We start from the raw sequence: 15131 nt of genomic DNA on the forward strand, positions 1-15131 counted from the left end.
GCAGCCGCCGGGCCAAAGTCGCCAAACAAGTGCCAAAGCTAGGCTTCGCTTCCCGATAGTTCGGCTGTCATTTGGCAGCCGCTGGGCCAAAGTCGCGAAACAAGTGCCAAAGCTAGGCTTCGCTTCCCGATACTTCGGCTGTCATCTGGCAGCCGCCGGGCCAAAGTCACCAAACAAGTGCCAAAGCTAGGCTTCGCTTCCCGATAGTTCGCCTGTCATCTGGCAGCCGCCGGGCCAAAGTCGCCAAACAAGTGACACAATTAGGCTTCGCTTCCCGATAGTTCGGCTGTCATCTGGCAGCCGCCGGGCCAAAGTCGCCAAACAAGTGACACAGTTAGGCTTCGCTTCCCGATAGTTCGGCTGTCATCTGGCAGCCGCCGGGCCAAAGTCGCCAAACAAGTGACACAGTTAGGCTTCGCTTTCCGATAGTTCGGCTGTCATCTGGCAGCCGCCGGGCCAAAGTCGCCAAACAAGTGACACAGTTAGGCTTCGCTTCCCGATAGTTCGGCTGTCGTCTGGCAGCCGCCGGGCCAAAGTCGCCAAACAAGTGACACAGTTAGGCTTCGCTTCCGTATAGTTCGGCTGTCATCTGGCAGCCGCCGGGCCAAAGTCGCCAAACAAGTGACACAGTTAGGCTTCGCTTCCTGATAGTTCGGCTGTCATCTGGCAGCCGCCGAGCCAAAGTCGCCAAACAAGTGACACAGTTAGGCTTCGCTTCCCGATAGTTCGGCTGTCATCTGGCAGCCGCCGGGCCAAAGTCGCCAAACAAGTGACACAGTTAGGCTTCGCTTCCCGATAGTTCGGCTGTCATCTGGCAGCCGCCGGGCCAAAGTCGCCAAACAAGTGACACAGTTAGGCTTCGCTTCCCGATAGTTCGGCTGTCATCTGGCAGCCGCCGGGCCAAAGTCGCCAAACAAGTGACACAGTTAGGCTTCGCTTCCCGATAGTTCGGCTGTCATCTGGCAGCCGCCGGGCCAAAGTCGCCAAACAAGTGACACAGTTAGGCTTCGCTTCCCGATAGTTCGGCTGTCATCTGGCAGCCGCCGGGCCAAAGTCGCCAAACAAGTGACACAGTTAGGCTTCGCTTCCCGATAGTTCGGCTGTCATCTGGCAGCCGCCGAGCCAAAGTCGCCAAACAAGTGACACAGTTAGGCTTCGCTTCCCGATAGTTCGGCTGTCATCTGGCAGCCGCCGGGCCAAAGTCGCCAAACAAGTGACACAGTTAGGCTTCGCTTCCCGATAGTTCGGCTGTCATCTGGCAGCCACCGGGCCAGAGTCGCCAAACAAGTGACACAGTTAGGCTTCGCTTCCCGATAGTTCGGCTGTCATCTGGCAGCCGCCGGGCCAAAGTCGCCAAACAAGTGACACAGTTAGGCTTCGCTTCCCGATAGTTCGGCTGTCATCTGGCAGCCGCCGGGCCAAAGTCGCCAAACAAGTGACACAGTTAGGCTTCGCTTCCCGATAGTTCGGCTGTCATCTGGCAGCCGCCGGGCCAAAGTCGCCAAACAAGTGACACAGTAAGGCTTCGCTTCCCGATAGTTCGGCTGTCATCTGGCAGCCGCCGGGCCAAAGTCGCCAAACAAGTGACACAGTTAGGCTTCGCTTCCCGATAGTTCGGCTGTCATCTGGCAGCCGCCGGGCCAGAGTCGCCAAACAAGTGACACAGTTAGGCTTCGCATCCCGATAGTTCGGCTGTCATCTGGCAGCCGCCGGGCCAAAGTCGCCAAACAAGTGACACAGTTAGGCTTCGCTTCCCGATAGTTCGGCTGTCATCTGGCAGCCGCCGGGCCAAAGTCGCCAAACAAGTGCCAAAGCTAGGCTTCGCTTCCCGATAGTTCGCCTGTCATTTGGCAGCCGCTGGGCCAAAGTCGCGAAACAAGTGCCAAAGTTAGGCTTCGCTTCCCGATACTTCGGCTGTCATCTGGCAGCCGCCGGGCCAAAGTCACCAAACAAGTGCCAAAGCTAGGCTTCGCTTCCCGATAGTTCGGCTGTCATCTGGCAGCCGCCGGGCCAAAGTCGCCAAACAAGTGACACAGTTAGGCTTCGCTTCCCGATAGTTCGGCTGTCATCTGGCAGCCGCCGAGCCAAAGTCGCCAAACAAGTGACACAGTTAGGCTTCGCTTCCCGATAGTTCGGCTGTCATCTGGCAGCCGCCGGGCCAAAGTCGCCAAACAAGTGACACAGTTAGGCTTCGCTTCCCGATAGTTCGGCTGTCATCTGGCAGCCACCGAGCCAGAGTCGCCAAACAAGTGACACAGTTAGGCTTCGCTTCCCGATAGTTCGGCTGTCATCTGGCAGCCGCCGGGCCAAAGTCGCCAAACAAGTGACACAGTTAGGCTTCGCTTCCCGATAGTTCGGCTGTCATCTGGCAGCCGCCGGGCCAAAGTCGCCAAACAAGTGACACAGTTGGGCTTCCCTTCCCGATAGTTCGGCTGTCATCTGGCAGCCGCCGGGCCAAAGTCGCCAAACAAGTGACACAGTTAGGCTTCGCTTCCCGATAGTTCGGCTGTCATCTGGCAGCCGCCGGGCCAAAGTCGCCAAACAAGTGACACAGTTAGGCTTCGCTTCCCGATAGTTCGGCTGTCATCTGGCAGCCGCCGGGCCAAAGTCGCCAAACAAGTGACACAGTTAGGCTTCGCTTCCCGATACTTCGGCTGTCATCTGGCAGCCGCCGGGCCAAAGTCACCAAACAAGTGCCAAAGCTAGGCTTCGCTTCCCGATAGTTCGGCTGTCATCTGGCAGCCGCCGGGCCAAAGTCGCCAAACAAGTGACACAGTTAGGCTTCGCTTCCCGATAGTTCGGCTGTCATCTGGCAGCCGCCGGGCCAAAGTCGCCAAACAAGTGACACAGTTAGGCTTCGCTTCCCGATAGTTCGGCTGTCATCTGGCAGCCGCCGGGCCAGAGTCGCCAAACAAGTGACACAGTTAGGCTTTGCTTCCCGATAGTTCGGCTGTCATCTGGCAGCCGCCGGGCCAAAGTCGCCAAACAAGTGACACAGTTAGGCTTCGCTTCCCGATAGTTCGGCTGTCATCTGGCAGCCGCCGGGCCAAAGTCGCCAAACAAGTGACACAGTTAGGCTTCGCTTCCCGATAGTTCGGCTGTCATCTGGCAGCCGCCGGGCCAAAGTCGCCAAACAAGTGACACAGTTAGGCTTCGCTTCCCGATAGTTCGGCTGTCATCTGGCAGCCGCCGGGCCAAAGTCGCCAAACAAGTGACACAGTTAGGCTTCGCTTCCCGATAGTTCGGCTGTCATCTGGCAGCCGCCGAGCCAAAGTCGCCAAACAAGTGTCAAAGTTAGGCTTCGCTTCCCGATAGTTCGGCTGTCATTTGGCAGCCGCAGGGCCAAAGTCGCCAAACAAGTGCCAAACCTAGGCTTCGCTTCCCGATAGTTCGGCTGTCATCTGGCAGCCGCCGGGCCAAAGTCGCCAAACAAGTGCCAAAGCTAGGCTTCGCTTCCCGATAGTTCGGCTGTCATTTGGCAGCCACTGGGCCAAAGTCGCGAAACAAGTGCCAAAGTTAGGCTTCGCTTCCCGATACTTCGGCTGTCATCTGGCAGCCGCCGGGCCAAAGTCACCAAACAAGTGCCAAAGCTAGGCTTCGCTTCCCGATAGTTCGGCTGTCATCTGGCAGCCGCCGGGCCAAAGTCGCCAAACAAGTGACACAGTTAGGCTTCGCTTCCCGATAGTTCGGCTGTCATCTGGCAGCCGCCGTGCCAGAGTCGCCAATCAAGTGACACAGTTAGGCTTCGCTTCCCGATAGTTCGGCTGTCATCTGGCAGCCGCCGGGCCAAAGTCGCCAAACAAGTGACACAGCTAGGCTTCGCTTCCCGATAGTTCGGCTGTCATCTGGCAGCCGCCGGGCCAAAGTCGCCAAACAAGTCACACAGTTAGGCTTCGCTTCCCGATAGTTCGGCTGTCATCTGGCAGCCGCCGGGCCAAGATTGCCAAACAAGTGACACAGTTAGGCTTCGCTTCCCGATAGTTCGGCTGTCATCTGGCAGCCGCCGGGCCAAAGTCGCCAAACAAGTGTCAAAGTTAGGCTTCGCTTCCCGATAGTTCGGCTGTCATTTGGCAGCCGCAGGGCCAAAGTCGCGAAACAAGTGCCAAAGTTAGGCTTCGCTTCAAGATACTTCGGCTGTCATCTGGCAGCCGGCGGGCCAAAGTCACCAAACCAGTGCCAAAGCTAGGCTTCGCTTCCCGATAGTTCGGCTGTCATCTGGCAGCCGCCGGGCCAAAGTCGCCAAACAAGTGTCAAAGTTAGGCTTCGCTTCCCGATAGCTCGGCTGTCATTTGGCAGCCGCAGGGCCAAAGTCGCCAAACAAGTGCCAAAGCTAGGCCTCGCTTCCCGATAGTTCGGCTGTCATCTGGCAGCCGCCGGGCCAAAGTCGCCAAACAAGTGCCAAAGCTAGGCTTCGCTTCCCGATAGTTCGGCTGTCATCTGGCAGCCGCCGGGCCAAAGTCGCCAAACAAGTGACACAGTTAGGCTTCGCTTCCCGATAGTTCGGCTGTCATCTGGCAGCCGCCGGGCCAAAGTCGCCAAACAAGTGACACAGTTAGGCTTCGCTTCCCGATAGTTCGGCTGTCATCTGGCAGCCGCCGGGCCAAAGTCGCCAAACAAGTGACACAGTTAGGCTTCGCTTCCCGATAGTTCGGCTGTCATCTGGCAGCCGCCGGGCCAAAGTCGCCAAACAAGTGACACAGTTAGGCTTCGCTTCCCGATAGTTCGGCTGTCATCTGGCAGCCGCCGGGCCAAAGTCGCCAAACAAGTGACACAGTTAGGCTTCGCTTCCCGATAGTTCGGCTGTCATCTGGCAGCCGCCGGGTCAAAGTGGCCAAACAAGTGACACAGTTAGGCTTCGCTTCCCGATAGTTCGGCTGTCATCTGGCAGCCGCCGGGCCAAAGTCGCCAAACAAGTGACACAGTAAGGCTTCGCTTCCCGATAGTTCGGCTGTCATCTGGCAGCCGCCGGGCCAAGATTGCCAAACAAGTGACACAGTTAGGCTTCGCTTCCCGATAGTTCGGCTGTCATCTGGCAGCCGCCGGGCCAAAGTCGCCAAACAAGTGTCAAAGTTAGGCTTCGCTTCCCGATAGTTCGGCTGTCATTTGGCAGCCGCAGGGCCAAAGTCGCGAAACAAGTGCCAAAGTTAGGCTTCGCTTCAAGATACTTCGGCTGTCATCTGGCAGCCGGCAGGCCAAAGTCACCAAACAAGTGCCAAAGCTAGGCTTCGCTTCCCGATAGTTCGGCTGTCATCTGGCAGCCGCCGGGCCAAAGTCGCCAAACAAGTGTCAAAGTTAGGCTTCGCTTCCCGATAGCTCGGCTGTCATTTGGCAGCCGCAGGGCCAAAGTCGCCAAACAAGTGCCAAAGCTAGGCTTCGCTTCCCGATAGTTCGGCTGTCTTCTGGCAGCCGCCGGGCCAAAGTCGCCAAACAAGTGCCAAAGCTAGGCTTCGCTTCCCGATAGTTCGGCTGTCATTTGGCAGCCGCTGGGCCAAAGTCGCGAAACAAGTGCCAAAGTTAGGCTTCGCTTCCCGATACTTCGGCTGTCATCTGGCAGCCGCCGGGCCAAAGTCACCAAACAAGTGCCAAAGCTAGGCTTCGCTTCCCGATAGTTCGGCTGTCATCTGGCAGCCGCCGGGCCAAAGTCGCCAAACAAGTGACACAGTTAGGCTTCGCTTCCCGATAGTTCGGCTGTCATCTGGCAGCCGCCGAGCCAAAGTCGCCAAACAAGTGACACAGTTAGGCTTCGCTTCCCGATAGTTCGGCTGTCATCTGGCAGCCGCCGGGCCAAAGTCGCCAAACAAGTGACACAGTTAGGCTTCGCTTCCCGATAGTTCGGCTGTCATCTGGCAGCCGCCGGGCCAAAGTCGCCAAACAAGTGACACAGTTAGGCTTCGCTTCCCGATAGTTCGGCTGTCATCTGGCAGCCGCCGGGCCAGAGTCGCCAAACAAGTGACACAGTTAGGCTTCGCTTCCCGATAGTTCGGCTGTCATCTGGCAGCCGCCGGGCCAAAGTCGCCAAACAAGTGACACAGTTAGGCTTCGCTTCCCGATAGTTCGGCTGTCATCTGGCAGCCGCCGGGCCAAAGTCGCCAAACAAGTGACACAGTTAGGCTTCGCTTCCCGATAGTTCGGCTGTCATCTGGCAGCCGCCGGGCCAAAGTCGCCAAACAAGTGACACAGTTAGGCTTCGCTTCCCGATAGTTCGGCTGTCATCTGGCAGCCGCCAGGCCAAAATCGCCAAACAAGTGTCAAAGTTAGGCTTCGCTTCCCGATAGTTCGGCTGTCATTTGGCAGCCGCAGGGCCAAAGTCGCGAAACAAGTGCCAAAGTTAGGCTTCGCTTCCCGATACGTCGGCTGTCATCTGGCAGCCGCCGGGCCAAAGTCACCAAACAAGTGCCAAAGCTAGGCTTCGCTTCCCGATAGTTCGGCTGTCATCCGGCAGCCGCCGGGCCAAAGTCGCCAAACAAGTGTCAAAGTTAGGCTTCGCGTCGCGATAGTTCGGCTGTCATTTGGCAGCCGCAGGGCCAAAGTCGCCAAACAAGTGCCAAAGCTAGGCTTCGCTTCCCGATAGTTCGGCTGTCATCTGGCAGCCGCCGGGCCAAAGTCGCCAAACAAGTGCCAAAGCTAGGCTTCGCTTCCCGATAGTTCGGCTGTCATTTGGCAGCCGCTGGGCCAAAGTCGCGAAACAAGTGCCAAAGCTAGGCTTCGCTTCCCGATACTTCGGCTGTCATCTGGCAGCCGCCGGGCCAAAGTCACCAAACAAGTGCCAAAGCTAGGCTTCGCTTCCCGATAGTTCGCCTGTCATCTGGCAGCCGCCGGGCCAAAGTCGCCAAACAAGTGACACAGTTAGGCTTCGCTTCCCGATAGTTCGGCTGTCATCTGGCAGCCGCCGGGCCAAAGTCGCCAAACAAGTGACACAGTTAGGCTTCGCTTCCCGATAGTTCGGCTGTCATCTGGCAGCCGCCGGGCCAAAGTCGCCAAACAAGTGACACAGTTAGGCTTCGCTTTCCGATAGTTCGGCTGTCATCTGGCAGCCGCCGGGCCAAAGTCGCCAAACAAGTGACACAGTTAGGCTTCGCTTCCCGATAGTTCGGCTGTCGTCTGGCAGCCGCCGGGCCAAAGTCGCCAAACAAGTGACACAGTTAGGCTTCGCTTCCGTATAGTTCGGCTGTCATCTGGCAGCCGCCGGGCCAAAGTCGCCAAACAAGTGACACAGTTAGGCTTCGCTTCCTGATAGTTCGGCTGTCATCTGGCAGCCGCCGAGCCAAAGTCGCCAAACAAGTGACACAGTTAGGCTTCGCTTCCCGATAGTTCGGCTGTCATCTGGCAGCCGCCGGGCCAAAGTCGCCAAACAAGTGACACAGTTAGGCTTCGCTTCCCGATAGTTCGGCTGTCATCTGGCAGCCGCCGGGCCAAAGTCGCCAAACAAGTGACACAGTTAGGCTTCGCTTCCCGATAGTTCGGCTGTCATCTGGCAGCCGCCGGGCCAAAGTCGCCAAACAAGTGACACAGTTAGGCTTCGCTTCCCGATAGTTCGGCTGTCATCTGGCAGCCGCCGGGACAAAGTCGCCAAACAAGTGACACAGTTAGGCTTCGCTTCCCGATAGTTCGGCTGTCATCTGGCAGCCGCCGGGCCAAAGTCGCCAAACAAGTGACACAGTTAGGCTTCGCTTCCCGATAGTTCGGCTGTCATCTGGCAGCCGCCGAGCCAAAGTCGCCAAACAAGTGACACAGTTAGGCTTCGCTTCCCGATAGTTCGGCTGTCATCTGGCAGCCGCCGGGCCAAAGTCGCCAAACAAGTGACACAGTTAGGCTTCGCTTCCCGATAGTTCGGCTGTCATCTGGCAGCCACCGGGCCAGAGTCGCCAAACAAGTGACACAGTTAGGCTTCGCTTCCCGATAGTTCGGCTGTCATCTGGCAGCCGCCGGGCCAAAGTCGCCAAACAAGTGACACAGTTAGGCTTCCCTTCCCGATAGTTCGGCTGTCATCTGACAGCCGCCGGGCCAAAGTCGCCAAACAAGTGACACAGTTAGGCTTCGCTTCCCGATAGTTCGGCTGTCATCTGGCAGCCGCCGGGCCAAAGTCGCCAAACAAGTGACACAGTAAGGCTTCGCTTCCCGATAGTTCGGCTGTCATCTGGCAGCCGCCGGGCCAAAGTCGCCAAACAAGTGACACAGTTAGGCTTCGCTTCCCGATAGTTCGGCTGTCATCTGGCAGCCGCCGGGCCAGAGTCGCCAAACAAGTGACACAGTTAGGCTTCGCTTCCCGATAGTTCGGCTGTCATCTGGCAGCCGCCGGGCCAAAGTCGCCAAACAAGTGACACAGTTAGGCTTCGCTTCCCGATAGTTCGGCTGTCATCTGGCAGCCGCCGGGCCAAAGTCGCCAAACAAGTGACACAGTTAGGCTTCGCTTCCCGATAGTTCGGCTGTCATCTGGCAGCCGCCGGGCCAAAGTCGCCAAACAAGTGACACAGTTAGGCTTCGCTTCCCGATAGTTCGGCTGTCATCTGGCAGCCGCCGAGCCAAAGTCGCCAAACAAGTGACACAGTTAGGCTTCGCTTCCCGATAGTTCGGCTGTCATCTGGCAGCCGCCGGGCCAAAGTCGCCAAACAAGTGACACAGTTAGGCTTCGCTTCCCGATAGTTCGGCTGTCATCTGGCAGCCGCCGGGCCAAAGTCGCCAAACAAGTGACACAGTTAGGCTTCGCTTCCCGATAGTTCGGCTGTCATCTGGCAGCCGCCGGGCCAAAGTCGCCAAACAAGTGACACAGTTAGGCTTCGCTTCCCGATAGTTCGGCTGTCATCTGGCAGCCGCCGGGCCAAAGTCGCCAAACAAGTGACACAGTTAGGCTTCGCTTCCCGATAGTTCGGCTGTCACCTGGAAGCCGCCGGGCCAAAGTCGCCAAACAAGTGCCAAAGCTAGGCTTCGCTTCCCGATAGTTCGGCTGTCATTTGGCAGCCGCTGGGCCAAAGTCGCGAAACAAGTGCCAAAGTTAGGCTTCGCTTATCGATACTTCGGCTGTCATCTGGCAGCCGCCGGGCCAAAGTCACCAAACAAGTGCCAAAGCTAGGCTTCGCTTCCCGATAGTTCGGCTGTCATCTGGCAGCCGCCGGGCCAAAGTCGCCAAACAAGTGACACAGTTAGGCTTCGCTTCCCGATAGTTCGGCTGTCATCTGGCAGCCGCCGGGCCAAAGTCGCCAAACAAGTGACACAGTTAGGCTTCGCTTCCCGATAGTTCGGCTGTCATCTGGCAGCCGCCGGGCCAAAGTCGCCAAACAAGTGACACAGTTAGGCTTCGCTTCCCGATAGTTCGGCTGTCATCTGGCAGCCGCCGGGCCAAAGTCGCCAAACAAGTGACACAGTTAGGCTTCGCTTCCCGATAGTTCGGCTGTCATCTGGCAGCCGCCGAGCCAAAGTCGCCAAACAAGTGACACAGTTAGGCTTCGCTTCCCGATAGTTCGGCTGTCATCTGGCAGCCGCCGGGCCAAAGTCGCCAAACAAGTGACACAGTTAGGCTTCGCTTCCCGATAGTTCGGCTGTCATCTGGCAGCCGCCGGGCCAAAGTCGCTAAACAAGTGACACAGTTAGGCTCGCTCCCCGATAGTTCGGCTGTCATCTGGCAGCCGCCGGGCCGAAGTCGCCAAACAAGTGACACATTTAGGCTTCGCTTCCGATAGTTCGGCTGTCATCTGGCAGCCGCCGGGCCAAAGTCGCCAAACAAGTGACACAGTTAGGCTTCGCTTCACGATAGTTCGGCTGTCATCTGGCAGCCGCCGGGCCAAAGTCGCCAAACAAGTGACACAGTTAGGCTTCGCTTCCCGATAGTTCGGCTGCCATCTGGCAGCCGCCTGGCCAAAGTCGCCAAACAAGTGACACAGTTAGGCTTCGCTTCCCGATAGTTCGGCTGTCATCTGGCAGCCGCCAGGCCAAAGTCGCCAAACAAGTGACACAGTTAGGCTTCGCTTCCTGATAGTTCGGCTGTCATCTGGCAGCCGCCGAGCCAAAGTCGCCAAACAAGTGACACAGTTAGGCTTCGCTTCCCGATAGTTCGGATGTCATCTGGCAGCCGCCGGGCCAAAGTCGCCAAACAAGTGACACAGTTAGGCTTCGCTTCCCGATAGTTCGGCTGTCATCTGGCAGCCGCCGGGCCAAAGTCGCCAAACAAGTGACACAGTTAGGCTTCGCTTCCCGATAGTTCGGCTGTCATCTGGCAGCCGCCGGGCCAAAGTCGCCAAACAAGTGACACAGTTAGGCTTCGCTTCCCGATAGTTCGGCTGTCATCTGGCAGCTACAGGCCAAAGTCGCCAAACAAGTGCCAAAGCTAGGCTTCGCTTCCCGATAGTTCGGCTGTCATCTGGCAGCCGCCGGGCCAAAGTCGCCAAACAAGTGACACAGTTAGGCTTCGCTTCCCGATAGTTCGGCTGTCATCTGGCAGCCGCCGGGCCAAAGTCGCCAAACAAGTGACACAGTTAGGCTTCGCTTCCCGATAGTTCAGCTGTCATCTGGCAGCCGCCGGGCCAAAGTCGCCAAACAAGTGACACAGTTAGGCTTCGCTTCCCGATAGTTCGGCTGTCATCTGGCAGCCGCCGGGCCAAAGTCGCTAAACAAGTGACACAGTTAGGCTTCGCTTCCCGATAGTTCGGCTGTCATCTGGCAGCCGCCGGGCCAGAGTCGCCAAACAACTGACACAGGTAGGCTTCGCTTCCCGATAGTTCGGCTGTCATCTGGCAGCCGCCGGGCCAAAGTCGCCAAACAAGTGCCAAAGTTAGGCTTCGCTTTCCGATACCGATAGTTCGGCTGTCATCTGGCAGCCGCCGGGCCAAAGTGCCAAACAAGTGTCAAAGTTAGGCTTCGCTTCCCGATAGTTCGGCTGTCATCTTGCAGCCGCCGGGCCAAAGTCGCCGAACAAGTGCCAAAGTTAGGCTTCGCTTCCCGATAGTTCGGCTGTCATCTGGCAGCCGCCGGGCCAAAGTCGCCAAACAAGTGTCAAAGTTAGGCTTCGCTTCCCGATAGTTCGGCTGTCATCTGGCAGCCTCAGGGCCAAAGTCGCCAAACAAGTGCCAAAGTTAGGCTTCGCTTCCCGATAGTTCGGCTGTCATCTGGCAGCCGCCGGGCCAAAGTCGCCAAACAAGTGCCAAAGCTAGGCTTCGCTTCCCGATAGTTCGGCTGTCATCTGGCAGCTGCGGGCCAAAGTCGCCAAACAAGTGACACAGTTAGGCTTCGCTTCCCGATAGTTCGGCTGTCATCTGGCAGCCGCCGGGCCAAAGTCGCCAAACAAGTGTCAAAGTTAGGCTTCGCTTCCCGATAGTTCGGCTGTCATTTGGCAGCCGCAGGGCCAAAGTCGCCAAACAAGTGCCAAAGCTAGGTTTCGCTTCCCGATAGTTCGGCTGTCATCTGGCAGCCGCCGGGCCAAAGTCGCCAAACAAGTGCCAAAGCTAGGCTTCGCTTCCCGATAGTTCGGCTGTCATCTGGCAGCCGCCGGGCCAAAGTCGCCAAACAAGGGCCAAAGTTAGGCTTCGCTTCCCGATAGTTCGGCTGTCATCTGGGAGCCGCCGGGCCAAAGTCGCCAAACAAATGACACAGTTAGGCTTCGCTTCCCGATAGTTCGGCTGTCATCTGGCAGCCGCCGGGCCAAAGTCGCCAAACAAGTGACACAGTTAGGCTTCGCGTCCCGATAGTTCGGCTGTCATCTGTCAGCCGCCGGGCCAAAGTCGCCAAACAAGTTACACATTTAGGCTTCGCTTCTCGATAGTTCGGCTGTCATCTGGCAGCCGCCGGGCCAAAGTCGCCAAACAAGTGACACAGTTAGGCTTCGCTTCCCGATAGTTCGGCTGTCATCTGGCAGCCGCCGGGCCAAAGTCGCCAAACAAGTGACACAGTTAGGCTTCGCTTCCCGATAGTTCGGCTGTCATCTGGCAGCCGCCGGGCCAAAGTCGCCAAACAAGTGACACAGTTAGGCTTCGCTTCCCGATAGTTCGGCTGTCATCTGGCAGCCGCCGAGCCAAAGTCGCCAAACAAGTAACACAGTTAGTCTTCGCTTCCCGATAGTTCGGCTGTCATCTGGCAGCCGCCGGGCCAAAGTCGCCAAACAAGTGACACAGTTAGGCTTCGCTTCCCGATAGTTCGGCTGTCATCTGGCAGCCGCCAGGCCAAAGTCGCCAAACAAGTGACACAGTTAGGCTTCGCTTCCTGATAGTTCGGCTGTCATCTGGCAGCCGCCGAGCCAAAGTCGCCAAACAAGTGACACAGTTAGGCTTCGCTTCCCGATAGTTCGGATGTCATCTGGCAGCCGCCGGGCCAAAGTCGCCAAACAAGTGACACAGTTAGGCTTCGCTTCCCGATAGTTCGGCTGTCATCTGGCAGCCGCCGGGCCAAAGTCGCCAAACAAGTGACACAGTTAGGCTTCGCTTCCCGATAGTTCGGCTGTCATCTGGCAGCCGCCGGGCCAAAGTCGCCAAACAAGTGACACAGTTAGGCTTCGCTTCCCGATAGTTCGGCTGTCATCTGGCAGCTACAGGCCAAAGTCGCCAAACAAGTGCCAAAGCTAGGCTTCGCTTCCCGATAGTTCGGCTGTCATCTGGCAGCCGCCGGGCCAAAGTCGCCAAACAAGTGACACAGTTAGGCTTCGCTTCCCGATAGTTCGGCTGTCATCTGGCAGCCGCCGGGCCAAAGTCGCCAAACAAGTGACACAGTTAGGCTTCGCTTCCCGATAGTTCAGCTGTCATCTGGCAGCCGCCGGGCCAAAGTCGCCAAACAAGTGACACAGTTAGGCTTCGCTTCCCGATAGTTCGGCTGTCATCTGGCAGCCGCCGGGCCAAAGTCGCTAAACAAGTGACACAGTTAGGCTTCGCTTCCCGATAGTTCGGCTGTCATCTGGCAGCCGCCGGGCCAGAGTCGCCAAACAACTGACACAGGTAGGCTTCGCTTCCCGATAGTTCGGCTGTCATCTGGCAGCCGCCGGGCCAAAGTCGCCAAACAAGTGACGCAGTTAGGCTTCGCTTCCCGATAGTTCGGCTGTCATCTGGCAGCCGCCGGGCCAAAGTCGCCAAACAATTGACACAGTTAGGCTTCGCTTCCCGATAGTTCGGCTGTCATCTGGCAGCCGCCGGGCCAAAGTCGCTAAACAAGTGACACAGTTAGGCTTCGCTTCCCGATAGTTCGGCTGTCATCTGGCAGCCGCCGGGCCAGAGTCGCCAAACAACTGACACAGGTAGGCTTCGCTTCCCGATAGTTCGGCTGTCATCTGGCAGCCGCCGGGCCAAAGTCGCCAAACAAGTGACACAGTTAGGCTTCGCTTCCCGATAGTTCGGCTGTCATCTGGCAGCCGCAGGGCCAAAGTCGCCAAACAAGTGCCAAAGTTAGGCTTCGCTTCCCGATAGTTCGGCTGTCATCTGGCAGCCGCCGGGCCAAAGTCGCCAAACAAGTGCCAAAGCTAGGCTTCGCTTCCCGATAGTTCGGCTGTCATCTGGCAGCCGCCGGGCCAAAGTCGCCAAACAAGTGACACAGTTAGGCTTCGCTTCCCGATAGTTCGGCTGTCATCTGGCAGCCGCCGGGCCAAAGTCGCTAAACAAGTGACACAGTTAGGCTCGCTTCCCGATAGTTCGGCTGTCATCTGGCAGCCGCCGGGCCATAGTCGCCAAACAAGTGACACAGTTAGGCTTCGCTTCCGATAGTTCGGCTGTCATCTGGCAGCCGCCGGGCCAAAGTCGCCAAACAAGTGACACAGTTAGGCTTCGCTTCCCGATAGTTCGGCTGTCATCTGGCAGCCGCCGGACCAAAGTCGCCAAACAAGTGACACAGTTAGGCTTCGCTTCCCGATAGTTCGGCTGCCATCTGGCAGCCGCCTGGCCAAAGTCGCCAAACAAGTGACACAGTTAGGCTTCGCTTCCCGATAGTTCGGCTGTCATCTGGCAGCCGCCGGGCCAAAGTCGCCAAACAAGTGACACAGTTAGGCTTCGCTTCCCGATAGTTCGGCTGTCATCTGGCAGCCGCCGAGCCAAAGTCGCCAAACAAGTGACACAGTTAGGCTTCGCTTCCCGATAGTTCGGATGTCATCTGGCAGCCGCCGGGCCAAAGTCGCCAAACAAGTGACACAGTTAGGCTTCGCTTCCCGATAGTTCGGCTGTCATCTGGCAGCCGCCGGGCCAAAGTCGCTAAACAAGTGACACAGTTAGGCTTCGCTTCCCGATAGTTCGGCTGTCATCTGGCAGCCGCCGGGCCAAAGTCGCCAAACAAGTGACACAGTTAGGCTTCGCTTCCCGATAGTTCGGCTGTCATCTGGCAGCTACAGGCCAAAGTCGCCAAACAAGTGCCAAAGCTAGGCTTCGCTTCCCGATAGTTCGGCTGTCATCTGGCAGCCGCAGGGCCAGAGTCGCCAAACAAGTGACACAGTTAGGCTTCGCTTCCCGATAGTTCGGCTGTCATCTGGCAGCCGCCGGGCCAAAGTCGCCAAACAAGTGACACAGTTAGGCTTCGCTTCCCGATAGTTCGGCTGTCATCTGGCAGCCGCCGGGCCAAAGTCGCCAAACAAGTGACACAGTTAGGCTTCGCTTCCCGATAGTTCGGCTGTCATCTGGCAGCTACAGGCCAAAGTCGCCAAACAAGTGCCAAAGCTAGGCTTCGCTTCCCGATAGTTCGGCTGTCATCTGGCAGCCGCCGGGCCAAAGTCGCCAAACAAGTGACACAGTTAGGCTTCGCTTCCCGATAGTTCGGCTGTCATCTGGCAGCCGCCGGGCCAAAGTCGCCAAACAAGTGACACAGTTAGGCTTCGCTTCCCGATAGTTCAGCTGTCATCTGGCAGCCGCCGGGCCAAAGTCGCCAAACAAGTGACACAGTTAGGCTTCGCTTCCCGATAGTTCGGCTGTCATCTGGCAGCCGCCGGGCCAAAGTCGCTAAACAAGTGACACAGTTAGGCTTCGCTTCCCGATAGTTCGGCTGTCATCTGGCAGCCGCCGGGCCAGAGTCGCCAAACAACTGACACAGGTAGGCTTCGCTTCCCGATAGTTCGGCTGTCATCTGGCAGCCGCCGGGCCAAAGTCGCCAAACAAGTGCCAAAGTTAGGCTTCGCTTTCCGATACCGATAGTTCGGCTGTCATCTGGCAGCCGCCGGGCCAAAGTGCCAAACAAGTGTC

The sequence above is a fragment of the Ixodes scapularis genome, unplaced genomic scaffold (assembly GCF_016920785.2).
Source record: "Ixodes scapularis isolate PalLabHiFi unplaced genomic scaffold, ASM1692078v2 PGA_scaffold3__209_contigs__length_174095766, whole genome shotgun sequence".
NCBI lineage: Eukaryota > Metazoa > Arthropoda > Arachnida > Ixodida > Ixodidae > Ixodes > Ixodes scapularis.